The sequence below is a fragment of the Sus scrofa genome, chromosome 16 (assembly GCF_054392235.1).
Source record: "Sus scrofa isolate SSC_HxYL_T2T_F1_AM1 chromosome 16, Sscrofa_HxYL_maternal_Yorkshire_Landrace_v2.0, whole genome shotgun sequence".
Lineage (NCBI taxonomy): Eukaryota > Metazoa > Chordata > Mammalia > Artiodactyla > Suidae > Sus > Sus scrofa.
In genome coordinates, this window is record NC_139398.1 from 61,007,391 (window position 1) to 61,025,327 (window position 17,937).

Below are 17,937 nucleotides of genomic sequence, written 5' to 3' on the forward strand. Positions count from 1 at the left end.
TTGCTTAGAAATGGGTACCCTTTAGAAAAGGCCCGTTACTGATAATTATCAGATATCAGTGCACTGTGAAAAAACAAAGGGGGAAAAGAATCTAATAATATAGAACTGGATGTTGTAACTATGTTTTTAAAAATAGAAAATTATTTTCTCTAATTTGTAATGTTGATTTCTGGGTCTTGATTTCTCTATTAAAAAATAAAAAGATGTTTAATGGTGTTTTCATTTTGGAGGTAAGCTGTTATGATCACTACTTTCTAATTACAGTTAAAGTATTTTTTGTTTATTTTTTAGTTTTTGTTTTTTAGAGCCATACCCGCACACATGGAAGTTTCCAGGCTAGGGGTCAAATCGGAGCTGTAGCTGCTAGCCTACATCACAGCCACAGCAATGCCAGGTCCAAGCCTTGTCTGTGGTCTACACCACAGCTCACTATAACGCCGGATCCCTGACCCACTGAGTGGGGCCAGGGATTGAACCCACATCCTCATGGATACTAGTCGGGTTTGTTATCACTGAGCCACAACGGGAATTCCTAGTTATAGTTAAAGTTTAAATTGATAAATTCCAGTTTCATGGGATGAAAGGGATGGATGGTGATAAGGACATGATATCCAATTGGCTAATAACTCGGTGTCTCTGTTTTTAAGACAGCAATAAGCCTTTTGACTCAAGGCTCAGTTTTGAGTGCATTCCTATAAACTGAACACTTTCTCAATATGTATAAGAGATAAGCAGTATCTTTGTGTTTAATATAATCTCAGATTTCCCTACCATCTCACATTTTATTCTTGGTTTTATATTCACGAATTTTTTATTTATCAATCTTGGTTGAACTTCATTGTTTCCTTGTCACGGTAATAAAACAACAGACTTGACCACTCACAGAGTGTGTTGTTTTTCATACTAAACTATTAATTGTATATACTGTCTTGTCATACAATATTGGTTCCTGCCTTTTTTTTCCAATGTGAAGTATCTGGACAGATTGTATTTTGTGATATTCTTATCTCCTTGCATACCATGAGGATTACCCTTAACTACTTAGTTTTTACCCTTATGAAATTTTTACAGACTGATTACATTTATATCTGATTTATTATTCACCACTTGAATTGTTTCTTTTCTTTGTTCCTCTATTTCTCCAATATTTCTCTTTTGATTTTTCTCTTTAGAATATCGGTTCATTTAAATAAGTCAAATAGCCCATTTTGTTTTATATTCTTTGATCATACAAAAATAATTTAACTCTAATCTTTATCTTAATTCTCTCTGATGAATTAATCTCAGTTCATCTTCTCATGAACCACATTTTACTGTTGACTAAACTCTGGCTCAGAAAGTTAAACTGTTTTCCTAAAAAAGGCGGTTGGGAGAACTGAGATTTGAACCCATATATGTATTCCTCTGTCTTCCTGCTTAGCAACAAAATAGTGTGGGACAATAATCACCTCAGGAACAAAAATTGTAAAAATTGATTTCCTTTCATAAGTTTTTCTGCTCTGTCTTCCTGTAACTGAAATCTGAATGAAATGCACCCCTCTTGTGTGAGTGAGATTTCATGATCAAAAGAAAGATTAGGTAAAAAGCTAATGATAATCACTGACTACCATTTATCACCTTTCTGTGTTACTGTCTAAACTGCTTTGACCCTTTTTCCAATTCTGTCCTTGCCAGTGAACATTGTGCTATGTTCCTTTTTCTGTTTATACTTGAAAATGTGAAATAATGAATCAGTATATTACACTTTAGCATTCAAAGATAGTTTTAGACCTGAATGAGAAATTCATGGGAACTTCTCACTTCAGAACATTAGGAACAATCTAACTAATAAAACAGTATGCTTGTAGTTGCCAAAATGATCTGTTAGAGTAGTCCTCAAGTGCTTATTTTTCAAAAAACTGTCAAATTAGCTCCCTATCAACTATACAGGCATGTCTCACTTTATAAACTAAAGTAGATTGTAAAATATTGAATTACATATAATTTTTTAACGTACTTAATAATTTCAGATGTATTACACAGGAAAACGTTTGGCTATTTGCATCATAGCCCCTTTTACCATCTCCTTAAATATAGTAAGTGCAGCTTTAATCAATAGCTTGCCTGTTACTGGTATATCTTTAATCTTTCAATACCAGCATTTTATCAAGAACTATCATAGTCCTGCCAGAGTACATACAGCTTTGTCTCCATCTTGCATATTATGTCCACAATTGAACCATCAGGTAAATAATCAGTGTAGAGTAATATTATTCAAAGACATGCTGCTCTTTTAGTTAATTATACTTCCATATTTTATGATCTGTGAATTAAAAAAACAGTTTAAAGTAAAAGAAACATTGGACCAGGGAGACATACAGTCCAATCCAATTTGTTTTATTTTTTTATTTATTTTTTGTCTTTTCGCCTTTTCCTGAGCCGCTCCTGCGGCATATGGAGGTTCCCAGGCTAGGGGTCCAATCAGAACTGTAGCGGCCGGCCTACAACTTGGGATCTGAGCCGCACCTGTGACCCACACCACAGCTCATGGCAACGCCGGATCATTAACCCGCTGAGCAAGGCCAGGGATCGAACTCGCAACCTCATGGTTCCTAGTCGGATTCGCTAACCACTGCGCTACGATGGGAACTCCCCAATTTGTTTTATTTTTTTGTAGAAGTAGTAGAAAACTTTTAAAATTTATTTTTATATTTTTCCAGCTTTATTGAGATATAATTGATATATAACATTGTGTAAGTTTAAGATGTGCAACGTAATGATATATGTATATATTGTGAAATCATTACCACAGTAAGGTTAATCAACACATCCATTGTCTCACATAGTTGGAATATTTTTATTTATTTTTTTGGTGAGAACTTTTAAGATCTATATAAGCAACTTTCAAATATATAATACAGTTGTTAACTGTAGTCATACTGCACATTTCATCCCCAGAACTTACTTGTCTTTTACCTGGAAGTTTGTACCCTTTGATCACCTTTACCCATTCCCCTCTCCTCCAGCCTTTGTCTGCTGCCAATCTGCTCTCTGTGAGTTTGAGGGGTTTTTTAGATTCTCCATGTAAATAAGTCATACAGTATTTATCTTTGTCTGACTTATTTCATTTGATATCATGCTCTCAAGGTTCATCCTTGTCACAGATGTTAAGATTTCCTTTTTTTTTTAATAGCTTAATGTTATCTTGTGTGTGTATGTATCACATTCTCTTTATTCATTCTTGTTGATGGACATAAACCTTATTTCCATATTTTGGCTATTGTAAATAATGCTGCAGTGAACATTAGGATACAGATGTCTCTGACATAATTTTCTTTCCTTTCTGTATGTATGAAGAAGTGGTAACTCAATTTATGTTCACACCAACAGTGCACAGGGTTCCTTTCCTCTACCTCCTTACCAGTGTTTGTTATCTCTGTTCTTTTTGATAATGACCATTCTAAAAGGTTTGAAGTGTTATCTCATTGTGGTTTTGATTCGCATTTCTGTGCTGATTATAGTGATGTTGAACATATTTTCATGCATCTGTTGGCCATCTGTATGTCTTCTTTGGAAAAATGTCTATTTACATTTTCTGACCACTTTTAATCTTTTTTTTAATGTTGAATCATATAAGTTCTTTATATATTTTTGATACTAACCCTTTCCAGATACATTATTTGCAAGAAATTTTTTTCCATTCAATAGGCTGCTTTTTCATGCAAAAATGGCTTAGTTTGACAAATCCCCATTTGTTTATTTCTGATTTTGTTTCCCTTGCCTTAAGAGACAGATCCAAAAAATATTGCTAAGACTGATGTCAAAGAGGGTAGTGCTTGTGTTTTCCTTTAGAATTATTATGTTCTCAAGTCTTACATTTAAGTCTTTAATCCATTTTGAGTTTATTTTTGCATCTGGTATGAGAAAATGGTCCAGTTTCTTTTTTTTCTGCAAGTTAATATCCAGTTTTCCCAGCACTGTCTTTTCCCTTCTAAGTATTCTTGGCTCCCTTGTCAAATACTAGTTGATTGTGTATGTGTGGGCTCTCAGTTCTGGCTCTCAATTCTGTTCCATTGGTCTGTGTTTCTGTTTTTATGCCTGTATTGTTTTGATTGTTTTAGTTCTGTGTATAGTTTGAAATCAAGAAGAGAAATGCCTCTAGCTTTGTTCTTCTTTCTCAGGGTTACTTTGGCTGTTCAGGGTCTTTTGTGGTTTCATATGAATTTTGGAATTGTTTTTTTCTATTTCTGTTTTTAAAAATATCATTGCAATCTTGATAGAGATTGCATTATCTCTGGATATTGGGTAGTATACACATTTTAATAGTATTCTTCCAGCCTATGAACATAGGATATCTTTTCCATTTGTGCCTTCTTCAGTTTTTTTTTAATTTATTTTTTTGATCATTGTCTTATGTTTTTAGTGTATGGCTCTTTCACTTCCTTTATTAAATTTATTGCTAGGAATTTTATTCCTTTTTTTTTTTTTTTGACCTTGCCTGAGATATGCAGAAGTTCCTGGGCCAGGGATTGAACCCAAACCACAGCTTTATTACTCTTTTTTTTTTTTTTTTTTTTTTTTTTTGTCTTTTGTTGTTGTTGTTATTGTTGTTGTTGTTGTTATTTCTTGGGCCGCTCCCGCGGCATATGGAGGTTCCCAGGCTAGGGGTTGAATCAGAGCTGTAGCCACCGGCCTACGCCAGAGCCACAGCAACGCGGGATCCGAGCCGCGTCTGCAACCTACACCACAGCTCAGGCAACGCCGGATCGTTAACCCACTGAGCAAGGGCAGGGACCGAACCCGCAACCTCATGGTTCCTAGTCGGATTCGTTAACCACTGCGCCACGACGGGAACTCCCTATTACTCTTTTTGATGCTGTTGTAAGTGGAACTGTTTTTTTTTTTTTCCTTTTGCCCGCCCCCCCCCAAAGCATATGGAGTGGCAAGAATGGTTACCTGTATATTTTCCTGATCTTATAGGAAACGTTTTCAACCTTTCATTATTGAGTATGATGCTACCTGTGAGTTTGTCATATACCACCTTTTTTAGGTTGAAGTGTTTCTTCTGTATCGTTTGTTGATGGTTTTTTTTTTTTTTTTTTTTTTGGTCTTTTAGGCATTTCTAGGGCCACTCACACGGCATATGGAGGTTCCCAGGCTAGGGGTCTAATCGAAGCCGTAGCCTCCAGCCTAAGCCAGAGCCGCAGCAACACGGGATCCGAGCTACATCTGCAACCTATACCACAGCTCACGGCAATGCCGGATCCTTAACCTACTAAGCAAGGCCAGGGATCGAACCCGCAACCTCATGGTTCCTAGTCAGATTCATTAATCACTGAGCCATGACAGGAACTCCGAGAGTTTTTTTGCTTTTTTTTTTTTGTTTGTTTTTTATCATGAATCAGTATTGAATTATGTCAGATTTTCCTTCTGCATCTATTTGACATGATTGTATGATTCATATCTTTCATTCTGTTAATGTGATATTTATTACTTTGTGTATGTTGAATCATCCTTTCCTTCCACGGATTAACCTCACTTGATTGCAGTGTATGATCTTTTTAATGTGCCGTTGAAGTTGGTTTGCCAGTCATTTGTGGAGGTTTTTTTTCATCTGTACTGTCTGTATTCATCTTGTATCAGGGATATTGGCTTGTAGTTTTCTTCTAATGCCTTTATCTGGCCTTACTCTCGGAAATGCTGGCCTCTTAAAATGCATTTGAAAGTGTTCGCTCTTCTTCATTTCATTAAGAGAGAGGAATTGATATGAATTGTTTTTTAAATGTTTGATAGAATTCACCTATGAAACCTTCTGGTCTTGAGCTTTTCTTTCTTGGGATTCAATCTGATTCAGTCTCCTTACTCATTATTGGTCTGTTCAAATTTTCTATTTCTTTGTATTTCAGTTTGATACATAATGTGTTTCTAGGAATTTATCAGTTTCTTCTAGGTTGTCCAATTTATTGGTGTATAATAGTAGTCTCTTGTGACCCTTTTGTACTTCTGTGGTATATCGATTGTAATGTCTCCTCTTTCGTTTATAATACCTGAGTTTTCTTTTGGTTAGGATAGCTAAAGATTTTTGTCAATTTTGTTTATCTTTTCAGAGATCCAGCTCTTCATTTTGTTAATCTTTTCTATTGTTTTCTTTCTATTTTTTATTTCTGCTCTAATTTTGGTTCTTTCTTTTTGCTAAACTTGGGTTTACTATGTTCTTTGTCTAGTACCTTGAGGTGTAAAGTAGTTTCTTTGATAGCTTTATTTTTCTCAATGTATGCTCTTGCAGCATCTCATAAGTTTTGGTATGTTGTGTGTTTCCATTTCAGTTTGTCTCAAGATATATTTTTTTTCATTTTTAAAACTTCTTTTTTGATCTATTGGTTCTTCAGGAATGTGTTAATTTTCATGTATTTTTGAATTTTGAGTTCTTCCTGTTACTGATTTCTGGTTTCATGCCATTGTAGTCAAAAAGATATTTGATATAATTTCTGTCTGGAATTTCTTGAGACTTACTTAATTGCCTAACTTATGATCTGACCTAGAAAGTGCTCCATGTGCACTTGAGAATAATATGTATTCTCTTGCTGTTGGATGGAATGTTCTGTATGTGTTTATTATGTCCATTTACTCTATAGTGGTGTTCAAGTCCACTGTCTCCTTATTGATTCTCTGAATGATCAATCCATTGTTGAGAGTGGGCTATTAAAGTCCCCAAGTATTATTCTGATTTCTTTCTATGGCTGAACCTGTGGCATATGGAAGTTCCCAGGTTAGGAGTCAAATGGGAGCTGCAGCTGCCAGCCTACGCCCCAGCCACAGCAACACCAGATCCAAGTCGCATCTGTGACCTACACTGCAGCTCACAGCAACACTGTACTGTCCCCTTTGGTAACCATAAGTTTTTCAAAGTCTGTAAGTCTCTGTTCTGTAAGTTCATTTATATCCTTTTGTAGATTCTACATATGTGATATCATAGGATGTTTGCCTTTCACTGTCTAACTTCACTTAGTATGATAATCTCTAGGTCCATCCATGTTGCTGCAAATGCCATTATTCATTTTTTTCTGGCTGAGTACTATTCCATTGTTTATATGTACCATATCTTCTTTATCCATTTCCTCTGTTGATGGACATTTAGGTTGCTTCCATGTCTTAGCTATTGTAAATATGCTGCAGTGAACCTTGCAGTGCATGTATCTTTTTAAATTAGTGTTTTCCATGGGTAGATGCCCAGGAGTGGGATTGCTGGATCATATGGTAGTTGTATTTTTAGTTTTTTGTTTTAGTTTTTTGTTTTTTGTTTTCCATAGTGGTTGCATCAGTTTACATTTCCACCAACAGTGTAAGAGTGTTCCCTTTTCTCCACACCCTCTCCAGCATTTATTATTTGTAGATTTTTTGATGATGGCCATTCTGGTGTGTGTAAGGTGGTACCTTATAGTAGTTTTGATTTGCATTTCTCTAATAATTAGTGATGTTAAGCATCTTTTCATTTGTTTTTTGGCCATCTGTATGTCTTCTTTGGAGAAACATCTGTTTATATCTTTTGCCCATTTTCGATTGGGTTGTTTGTTTGTTTTTTTATATTGAGTAGCAGGAGGTGTTTGTATATTTTGGAGATTAATGCCTTGTCAGTCACTTCATTTGCAAATATTTTCTCCCATTCTGTGGTTTTTCTTTTTGTTTTGTTTATGGTTTCCTTTGCTGTGCAAAAACTTTCAAGTTTAATCAGGTCCCATTGGTTTATTTCTGTTTTTATTTTCATTACTCTAGGAGGTGAATCTGAGAAGATATTTTGCTCTGGTTAATGTCAGAGAGTGTTCAGCCTGTGTTTCCCTATAAGAGTTTTATAGTGTCTGACCTTATATTTAGGTCTTTAATCCATTTGAGTTTATTTTTGTGTATGGGGTTAGAGAGTTTTCTAATTTCACTTCATGTAGCTATGCAGTTTCCAGCACCACTTATTGAAGAGACTGTTTTTTTCTCCATTGCATATTCTTGCCTCCTTTGTCATAGATTACTTGACTGTAAGTGCATGGATTTATTTCTGGGCTTTCTATTCTGTTCCATTGATCTATATTTGTGTTTTTGTACCAGTACTATATTGTTTTGATGACTATAGCTTTGTAATGTAGTCTGAAGTCAGGGAGCTTCCTCCAGCTCCATTTTTCTTTCTCAGGATTGCTTTGGCCATTTGGGGTCTTCTCTGTTTCCATATAAGTTTAAAAATCTTTTGTTTTAGTTCTGTGAAAATGCCATTGTTAATTTAATAGGGATTCATTGAGTCTGTAGATTGCCTTGGGTAGTATGGTCATTTTGACAGTATTGATTCTTCCCATCTGAGAACATGGTATAGCTTTCCATCTGTTGTGTATCTTTGATTTCTTTCATCAGTGTCTTATAGTTTTCAGAGTAGAGGCCTTTTGTCTCTTTAGGTTTATTCCTAGGTGTTTTATTCTTTTTGATACAATGGTATATGGGATGGTTTCCCCAGTTTCTCTTTCTGATCTTTCATTGTTAGTATATAGAAATACAATAGATTTCAGTGTATCAATTTTGTATCCTGAAACTTTACCAGATTCATTGATGAGTTCCAGTACTTTTCTGGTAGTGTTTTTAGGATTTTCTATGTATAATATTGTCATCTATAGACATTGATGGTTTTACTTCTTCCTTTCCAATTTGGATTCTTTCTTATTTATTTATCTTCTCTGATTGTCATGACTAGGACTTCAAAACTATGTTGAATAAAATTGGCTAGAGTGGACATCCTTGTCTTGTTCCTGATCTTAGCAGGAATTCTTTTAGCTGTTCTCTGTTGAGAATGATGTTAGCTGTGGGTTTGTCATATATGGCCTTTATCATGTTTAGGTAGGTTCCCTCCACTTTCTGGAGGGCTTTTATAAGAAATGGGTGTTGGATTTTGTCAAAAACTTTTTCTGCATCTATTAAGATGATCATATGACTTTTATTCTTCAGTTTGTTAATGTGGCATATCACACTGATTCATTTGCAGATATTGAAAAATCCTTACATCCCTAAGATAAGTTCTACTTGATCATGGTGTCTCATCCTTTTAATGTATTGCTGGATTTGGTTTGCTAGTTTTTTGTGTTTTTTTTTTTAGGATTTTTACATCTATGTTCAACAGTGTATTGCCCTGTAATTTTGTGTGTGTGTGTGTGTGTGTGTGTGTGTGTGTGTGTGTGTGTGGTATCTTTGTCTGGGTTTGGTATCAGGGTAATAGAGGCCCCATAGAATGAGTTTGGATGTGTTCCTTTCTCTACGATTTTTTTGTAAGAGTCTCAGAAGGATATGTGTTAATGCTTCTCTAAATGTTTGATAGAATTCACCTGCAAAGCCATCTGGTCCTGGACTTTTGTTTGTTGGAAGTTTTTTAAACACAGTTTCACTTTTGGTACTTGTGATCGGTCCATTAATCTTTTCTATTTCTTCCTTGTTTAGTCTTGGAAGATTGTACCTGTCTAAGAATTGTCCATTTCTTCTAGTTGTCCATTTTATTGGGATACAGTTGCTTGTAGTGTTCTCTTATGATCCTTTGTATTTCTGTGATGTCTTTTGTAACTTTTTTTGTTTCTAATTTTATAGGTTTGAGTCCTTTTTTTCTTGATAAACCTGGCAATTTCGTTGATCTTTTCGAAGACCCAGCTTTCAGTTTCATTGATGTTGTCTATTGTTTTGTTTCTATTGCATTTATTTCTGCACTGATCTTTGTTTTCTTCTGATAACTCTGGGTTTTTGTTTGTTCTTTCTCTAGTTGCTCTAGGTGAATTATTATCTATTTTTAATGTTTGATTCCTTTATCATAATATAATGAACTTTTTAATCTCTTTAGAGCATTTTAAATTAAAGTCTATTTTGTCTACTGTAAGTATTGCTACCCCTGCTTTCATTTTTGGTTACCATTTGCTTGAAATGTCTTTTCCCATCCCTTTACTTTCAATCTATATGTGTTCTTAAAGTAAGTCTCTTATAGGCAGCATATTATTGGCTCTTGTTTGTTTGTTTTAATTTCTTCAACTATTCTTTGTCTTGATTTGAGTATTTAATCCACTGACATTTAAAGTAATTTTTTTTTAATTTTTTTAGGGCTGCACCTGGAGCATATGGAAGTTCCCAGGCTAGGGGCGGCATCAGAACTGCAGCTGCTGGCCTATGCCATAGCCATAGCAATGTGAAATCCAAGCCTTGTCTGCAACCTGCACCACAACTAACGGCAACACTGGATCCTTAACCCACTGAGTGAGGCCAGGGATCAAACCTGAGTCCTCATAGATACTAGTCAGGTATGTTACCACTGAGCCACAGTGGGAACTCCTTAAGGTGATTATTGATAGATAAGGACTTACTGTTGCCATTTTGATAATTGTTTTCTGACTGCTTTGTAGATTCTTTGTTCCTATTTTCCCTTATGATTTCCTTTGTGGTTTTTGTAGTTTATACTTTGATTCTTTTATCATAATCTTTTGTGTATTTACTACAGATTTTTCCTTTGTGGCTACCATATGGCTTACATAAAATATCTTATCACATCCTATTTCAAGCTGACAACTTCAAGAACATACAATAACTTTTTCCCTTTACTTCTCCCTCTATCACATTTTAGGTTATTGACATTACAGTTTCTGTATTTTTATATGGTTTATCCACTAATGTAATATTATAGCTATGGTTTTTTTGGGGGTTGTTGTTTTTTTCCTTTTAGGGCCACACCCATGGCATATGGAGGTTCATGGGCTAGAGGTCCAGCTATGATTCTTTTTAACACATTTGTCTTTTAACTTTCAAACTAGAATTGTGAGTTAAATACTAACATTACAACATCAGAGAATCTGTGTTTCATAATACATTTACCATTACCAGTGAGTTTTATACCTTTTATGTTTTTAGGATGTTAATTAGAATAATTTTAATAAGCATTTTTTTTTTTTACAGCTTGAGGAATGTCCTTTTATCATTTCTTGTAAGGCAGGTCTAGTGCTGATGAAATCCCTCAGCTTTTGATTGCTTGGGAATGTCTGTTTCTTCTTTATTTCTGAAGGTTAGCTTTGCTGGGTATAAAATTCTTGGTTGATGAGGGTTTTGGGGGTTGTTTTTTTTTTTTACTTTAAATATTTTGAATATATCATTCCACTCTTTTCCTGGCCTGCAAAATTTCTGTTGAGAAATCTGTTATAGTATTATGGAGGGCTCCCTTGTATGTGAAGAGTTGCTTTTTTCTCTTTCTGCTTTCAGAATTGTCTATTTAGGACTCCTGATAATTTAACTATAGATTTTTGATGTAGTCTTTTTCAGGTTTAACTTATTAGGGATCCTTTGAGCCTCATGAATCTGAATGTTCCATTTCTCTCCTTGAATTTGGGAAGTTTTCATTTTATCCAAGTTTTAACATTTACTAACCAGTTGACTTCTGGCAAGTTACTTAACATAATTGAAACTCTTTCCTCAATTCACAGTTTAGTTTTGAAAATGAGAGATAAAATATGAAAGTCCTTTGAAAATTAATAAGCCTTATATTGACCTGAAACAATTTGGTATTGATCAGTCAACATTCTGAGATGGAATTTACAATTATGTTATAATACTTAGAGAAGACTTTATTTATTTACTTACTTACTAGGGCCACACCTGTGGGATATGGAAGTTCCCCAGCTTGGGGTCAAATCAGAGCTGCAACTACTGGCCTATGCTGCAGCCATAGCAATGTTAGATCCAAGTCTCATATGTAATCTACACCACAGCTTGTGGCAATGCTGGATCCTTATCCCACTGAGTGAGGCCAGGCATCACACCCACATCCTCACAGACACTATGTCACATTCTTAACCCACTGAGCCACAACTGGAACTCCAAGAGGAAGACTTTAAAAGAACATTTTTCCAGAGTTCCCACTTTGGCACAGTAGGTTAAGGATTTTCACAGCTGTGGCTTGGATTCAGTTTCTGGCCCAGGAGTTTCCACATGCTGTGGTGCAGCCAAAACAACATGTGGTGCTTTTTAGGGCTGCATCCACAGCATATGGAAGTTCCCAGGCTAGGGGTCGAATCAGAGTTGTAGCTCCCCATCTGTGCCACAGCACAGCAATGAAAGATCTGAGCCATGTCTGCAGCCTACACCTCAGCTCACGGCAATGCCAGATCCTTAACCTGTTGAGCAAGGCCAGGGATCAAACCCGCATTCTCATGGATACTAGTTGGATTCATTCATGCTGCTCTACAACTGGAACTCCCAGAAGAACATTTTCTTAAATCGGCATCACAGAAATGAAAATTGTGCTGGAATAAGATTGATGTATTTAAATATAATAGTCAATTGAATGTACCAATGGAAAAATACCTAGTAAAGCTCATTAAATGACTTTACAATGCTAAAAGAATCAGGAACCTAATTTACTTATTTTGTGTATTTGTATTTTAATGTGTGGGCTTATTATTTAGAACTATTTATTTTCAGTTTTATTAAAGTCTTAATATTGCCAGCTGATGAAAGATGTGGTTATTATTTATAAGTCGATTTGATTTATCAGCTTAAATCATATTTGGCCAATCAAGGATCAAAATTGCCTAGTATGTTTTAATTATTATTAACATATTTAATTAACATAACAGTAACTTTTATGTTCCCCCATATCTTGACTTTTCCTGAGTTTCCATTTCTGAGAACCTAAGTGCAACTCCTTACCTAGCCTCTGTCACTGATAAATTATGAAGTTAAATAAATAATATACTTAATAGCTTCCAACACATGCAGTCCTTATGAAATAGTGCAAATCTGATGTGACTTTAAACAATATGTTTTTAATGTTTTAGTTTTCATCAGAGACATTTTTCTAGTGGTTAGAATATGTCCATATGAATCAGTACAGTCTGTGTTCTCTTTCTTCTGTTGTCTGTTATTTCTAGTACAGCTAGGACACTGCTGGTCATTAGAATAAGAAACTAATGAACATTGCCAGGAGCAGATTTATTGAGTTAGTGTAATGATTCTCAATTGGCTGTATATTAGAACCACATAGGAGTTGTGTAAACATGCCCATGTGCTGAGGCCCCTCTCCTGCATGAATCAGTGAGGGACATCGAGAACAGACGGCATTCTTATTTTTTTAAAGCTCTTAGTAGTGTAGTATGCAATCAGGGCTGAGAACCACTGGTTTAAATAGCTTAACACACTTGGAAAGTGAGAGCAATTATTACACAGTTTAATCTGTTTTAGAATTGGTGTTCTGATAATGAAAGTGATGTGACCAGAAGTTAAATATATGTATTACTGCTTCAGCCTTTTATTTTGATGTATAATAAAAAGTTTGCACTCTAAAAGCAAAGTGCAGTTATTACACCTGAACTGAAAAAGGAGACCCTTAAGTCAGAGAACTTTTGAATTCTTGGTTATGCATGGAATAGAAATTAAAAGAGATGCCTACCCATGAAGTCTACTCAAGAGTTCAGTTAAAGGTTAGTCACATGTTCGTGGAAGTGGCAGAATGAGAATAATACTGTAGCATGGTTCAGTGCACAGGCTTCGGAGTTCAGCTGGATCTCAGCTCAGAATCCTGCCTTTGTTCTTTACTATCTCTATGACTTTGGACACATTACTCCATTTCTCTTAAAGCCTGTTCCTCTTCTATAAAATGGAGGTAATAATCCTTACTACTATTAAATGAGATCATCATGCATTTAAATCACTTAGTGTATAATAAGTGGCACATAGAAGTGCTCCATAAATGATAACAGGGTTCTTATTACTAGGCACAGTCTAGACTTTGGAATTACGCAGATTTGGTTTTGAATGTACAATCTGCTACATGCTGGCCAGGGAAACTACTTAACCTCTTTGAACCTCAGTTAATATAAAGTGGAGTTAAAATCTACCTCATAATGCTGTTGTGAATATTAAATGAGCTGAATTATATAGGGAGTACCTGATTGTAGGTTAGAGTGAATTTTGAGATCAAGTTTTCCTTCTTGTGACCTGCTCATTTTGATACTAGCCTCTTTTTTAAAAATGTTTGTTTGTAAATTTTAGCATTTGAGTTACATGTCTAGTTATCATCACAGGTCTTCCTGAAAAGGCAGTCTAAGAATACATTTAACTTTTCTTTAGTACCTATTTTCCATTTTCTTTTTTTTTTCTTTTAATCTTTCAGCTCTTGATGACAATAAGTTATAATGCTAAAGGATAATTTTAACCTCTTAGCATAATTCTTCCAAGTGGTGAGGTAGATCTATCACCTTAATCAATCAGTTAAGAACAATTTGAAACCTACTGTGTACCTAGCACCATGTAACATCAGAGTGTCCTTACTTGCTGTGGTCCCTGCTCTTTAATCTTGTTGAGCTCATTTCCTCAAGTAGCTTAGGCTCAATGGTTGCCTTTCCTTTTTTTTTTCCCCCCTCTTCTTTTTTGATCCTTAGTCTATGATTACTTTATGAAATCTTTTAAAGAACCTTCTGTTCTACTGATATCTATAATTTAGCAAGCCTGTTGACATTTTCATTTTTTGACATTAAAAACCCTCATTTTTAAAAAAATTATTGATAATCAGCTACCTTTAGACATTCCGTCTTTCCCTTCGTACCTGAAGTTTGATTTAATTTCTTTAAAAAGTTATATTAAATAACTTTTTTTAAAAATATGCTCTTTTTAGCCCTCTGGCTGTCTCTGATTTTTTTTCTTGTTCATCATAGCATCTTTTTGTAAAAAAGCAATATGAGGCATTTTACTTTAAGATCTGATTCACATTCAGCTAATGATTCAGCAAATTACTTAAGCTATATTTTGATTTATCTGTTTGTCAAATGAAGATAATACTTGCCACCTACTTTGAAGAAAGGAATGTTGTGAAGATTGTATTTAAAATGTTTTGAACTCATTTACTCAATGCTATTGAAATATCTCATTTTTATTATATTGTCACATGGTATATATACTGCTTTAAAAGTTGTACAGTAGTGAAAGGTGATTTTTAACTTCTCTTTTACCTCACTACAAAGGTATCAAATATGTGTTATTTCTTTAATATGCAGATGGTTTTCTTTATGATTACTTTCAAGGTTATAGAAATTTATATTTTTATTTAAAAGGCAGTATATCAGGGGCTTAAAGACTGGACTCTGGAACCAAATTAGTTGGTTTTCAGTCATGGCTTTGTCATTTACTGTCTGAGTTACCTTGGGCAAGTAACTTCTCTATGCCTCAACTTACTTATCTGTAAAATGTAGTTAATACTTTATAGAGTTCTGATGAATAAATTAGTTAACATTTGTAAATGCTTAAGACTCCACCTGGCAGTCAAAAAAATAATTAGCTATCACTATTATTGACAGAATAACAGACGTGTTTTAAGTCTTTAATATTTAAATACTAGAATTTTTTGTAGTATTTAGGCTCTCTGAAACACGACAGTCTTTCCCCTAACAAACTGGAGCTCCTTTTAAATGTGGGTTGGACAGTTAGGTCTTCCTGTGCCTTGTCCAGCCTCTTCAGTGATGGCCTGCATTGCCTGATGGGTTTTTAAAATAATTTTTATTATAAAAATATGCCTATTGTGAAAATCAGCGTAGTGCTAAACAACAGAAGATGAACCTGTCCTCCCTTTCTACTTCCAAGAAGAGTAATCCTTTTCCATGTTTTTATTTGATCTTATCTTTTCAGTTTACAACCCTCTTCACAAGCTTTCTTTTAGCTTTAGGATAAAGTCCAAAACCCCTAACATAGTCTGTGAGATCTTCCTAGCCTCTGCCTTCCTCTCACTTTCACTTTTTGGTAATCTCTATTAGACCTCAAGTAAAAAGTCACTTCCTCAAGGATGTACTTTCTGACCTCTTAACTGGGTTAGTATAATGTCCCCTCAGCAGCTTGTACTATCCCTACCATAGTCACACTCTCTTTTTTTTTTTTTTTTTTTTTTGGCTTTTTAGGGCCACACTGGCAGCATATGGAGGTTCCCAAGCTAGGGGTCGAATCGGAGCTATGGCTCCCGGCCTACGCCACAGCCACAGCAACGCAGGATCGAAGCCGCATCTTTGACCTACACCACAGCTTACGGCAACACCAGATCATTAACCTACTGAACAAGGCCAGGGATTGAACCCACATACATCCTCATGGATCCTAATCGGGTTCGTTAACCACTGAGCCATGAAGGAAACTCCACCACTGAGCCAGTGCAGCTCTCTGGGGCGTGTCCTAGGAGTGGGGTGGTTCTTTTGTCATTTAGTAGGTGAGACTGAAGGGTGCCAGATGTTCATCATTAAGAATTGTCTAGGAGTTCCCCTCGTGGCGCAGTGGTTAACGAATCCGACTAGGAACCATGAGGTTGCGGGTTCGGTCCCTGGCCTTGCTCGGTGGGTTAAGGATCCGGCGTTGCCGTGAGCTGTGGTGTAGGTTGCAGACGCGGCTCGGATCCTGCGTTGCTGTGGCTCTGGCGTAGGCCAGTGGCTACAACTCCGATTCGACCCCTAGCCTGGGAACCTCCATATGCCGCGGGAGCGGCCCAAGAAATAGCAAAAAGACAAAAAAAAAAATAAAAAAAAATAAAAATAAAAAAATAAAAAAAAAAGAATTGTCTAGGCATTCCCCTTGTGGCTCAGCGGAAACAAACCCGACTAGTATCCATGAGGATGCAGGTTCAGTCACTCAGTGAGTTAAGGCATTTCAGTGAGCTGTGGTGTAGGTTGCAGATGCGGGTCGGATCCCAGGTTGCTGTGTCTGTGGTGTAGGCTGGTGGCTGCAGCTCCAGTTTGACCCCTGGCCTGGGACTTTCCATGTGCCACAGGTGCAGCCCTGAAAAAAAAAAAGGGAAAAAAAAAAGAATTGTCTGGAGCCCTGAATGACTTTTGAATGTCCCATGAGGTCATCAGATAGATGAAAAAAATCTGTTTATAACTGTCAGAACCTAGAACCTAACTCAGTTTCATATGTGCCTGTGGAATTTTTTTGTAGGATTTTAGTCAAATTTTGAGTTCTCCAGGAATAAAACTGCTACATTTTTGAAGGAAGATTGTACCTTATTTTCAGATCTCTACCAAGAATTGTTCACCATTTTGGGAAATCATGTCACTGATGGTAACACTTATCACATTCATAAGTGATTTCACCATACAGTTGGAAACATCTGACTGTTCAGTATATGCTTGTTTGAATTTAATTGAAATTAGGAGAAGAAAAAGACTCTGAAGCAGATGGAGAAAAGCAGTTTTTTCTTCCTTGCAGAGTGTATTCTCTTTCCTCTCTCTTCCTATTGCACTTCATTTATATACTTCATTTGTAGCTAATGCATCTGTTTCTATCACTAAATGAGAACTTAAGGCAAGAGCAGTATTTTACCTACCTTTAAATCTTTTTTTTTTTTTTTTTTTTTTTTGTCTTTTTAGGGCCACACCTGCAGCATATGGAAGCTCCCAGGCTGGGGGTCGAATCAGAGCTACAGCTGCCGGCCTACACCACAGCCACAGCAACAACAGATCCAGGCTGCGTCTTCGACCTACACAAGCTCATGGCAACGCCAGATCCTTAACCCACTGATCGAGGCCAGGGATTGAACCCTTTTCCTCATGGATACTAGTTGGGTTCGTTACTGCTGAGCCACGACAGGAACTCCACTTACCTTTGAATCTTGAATGCTCACTGAGTACATGGTAGTTGCTCAACTTAAATTTATTTACTTGAATTAATGGACAATAATAGTATTTGAGTAATGAACAACAATAGTATTTTTTCAGTAAATATTGATTGAATCACGCTGCTAGGCTGAGGGCAAAAAGGCACTGTCACTGCTCTCAAGAAATACATGACATGTTGCTAAGACAGATCTAGAAATAATTATGATAGTTTCTAAAGAGGAAATAGCCATAAACTGTAGTGTTGTGATGAAAAACACAATTTAAATCTTGTGGGGAGGTCCTGCAATCCTGTCACAGAAGAGAAATGGCATCCAGG

At 36.0% G+C, this 17,937-nt stretch overlaps 1 protein-coding gene and 1 long non-coding RNA gene across 4 annotated transcripts in view; one reads left to right on the forward strand and one right to left on the reverse strand.

Annotated features, from left to right (window-relative positions):
* The window catches only part of TNPO1 (transportin 1), a 102,876-nt gene that overhangs the window by 18,886 nt on the left and 66,053 nt on the right, over positions 1-17,937 (forward strand). The window lies entirely within an intron of this gene.
* On the reverse strand, positions 12,032-16,809 carry LOC146395607 (uncharacterized). Its single transcript, XR_014831525.1, has 2 exons — positions 16,456-16,809; positions 12,032-15,728 (listed from the first exon to the last, which is right to left on the reverse strand). It is a non-coding gene; the product is annotated as an uncharacterized LOC146395607 (long non-coding RNA).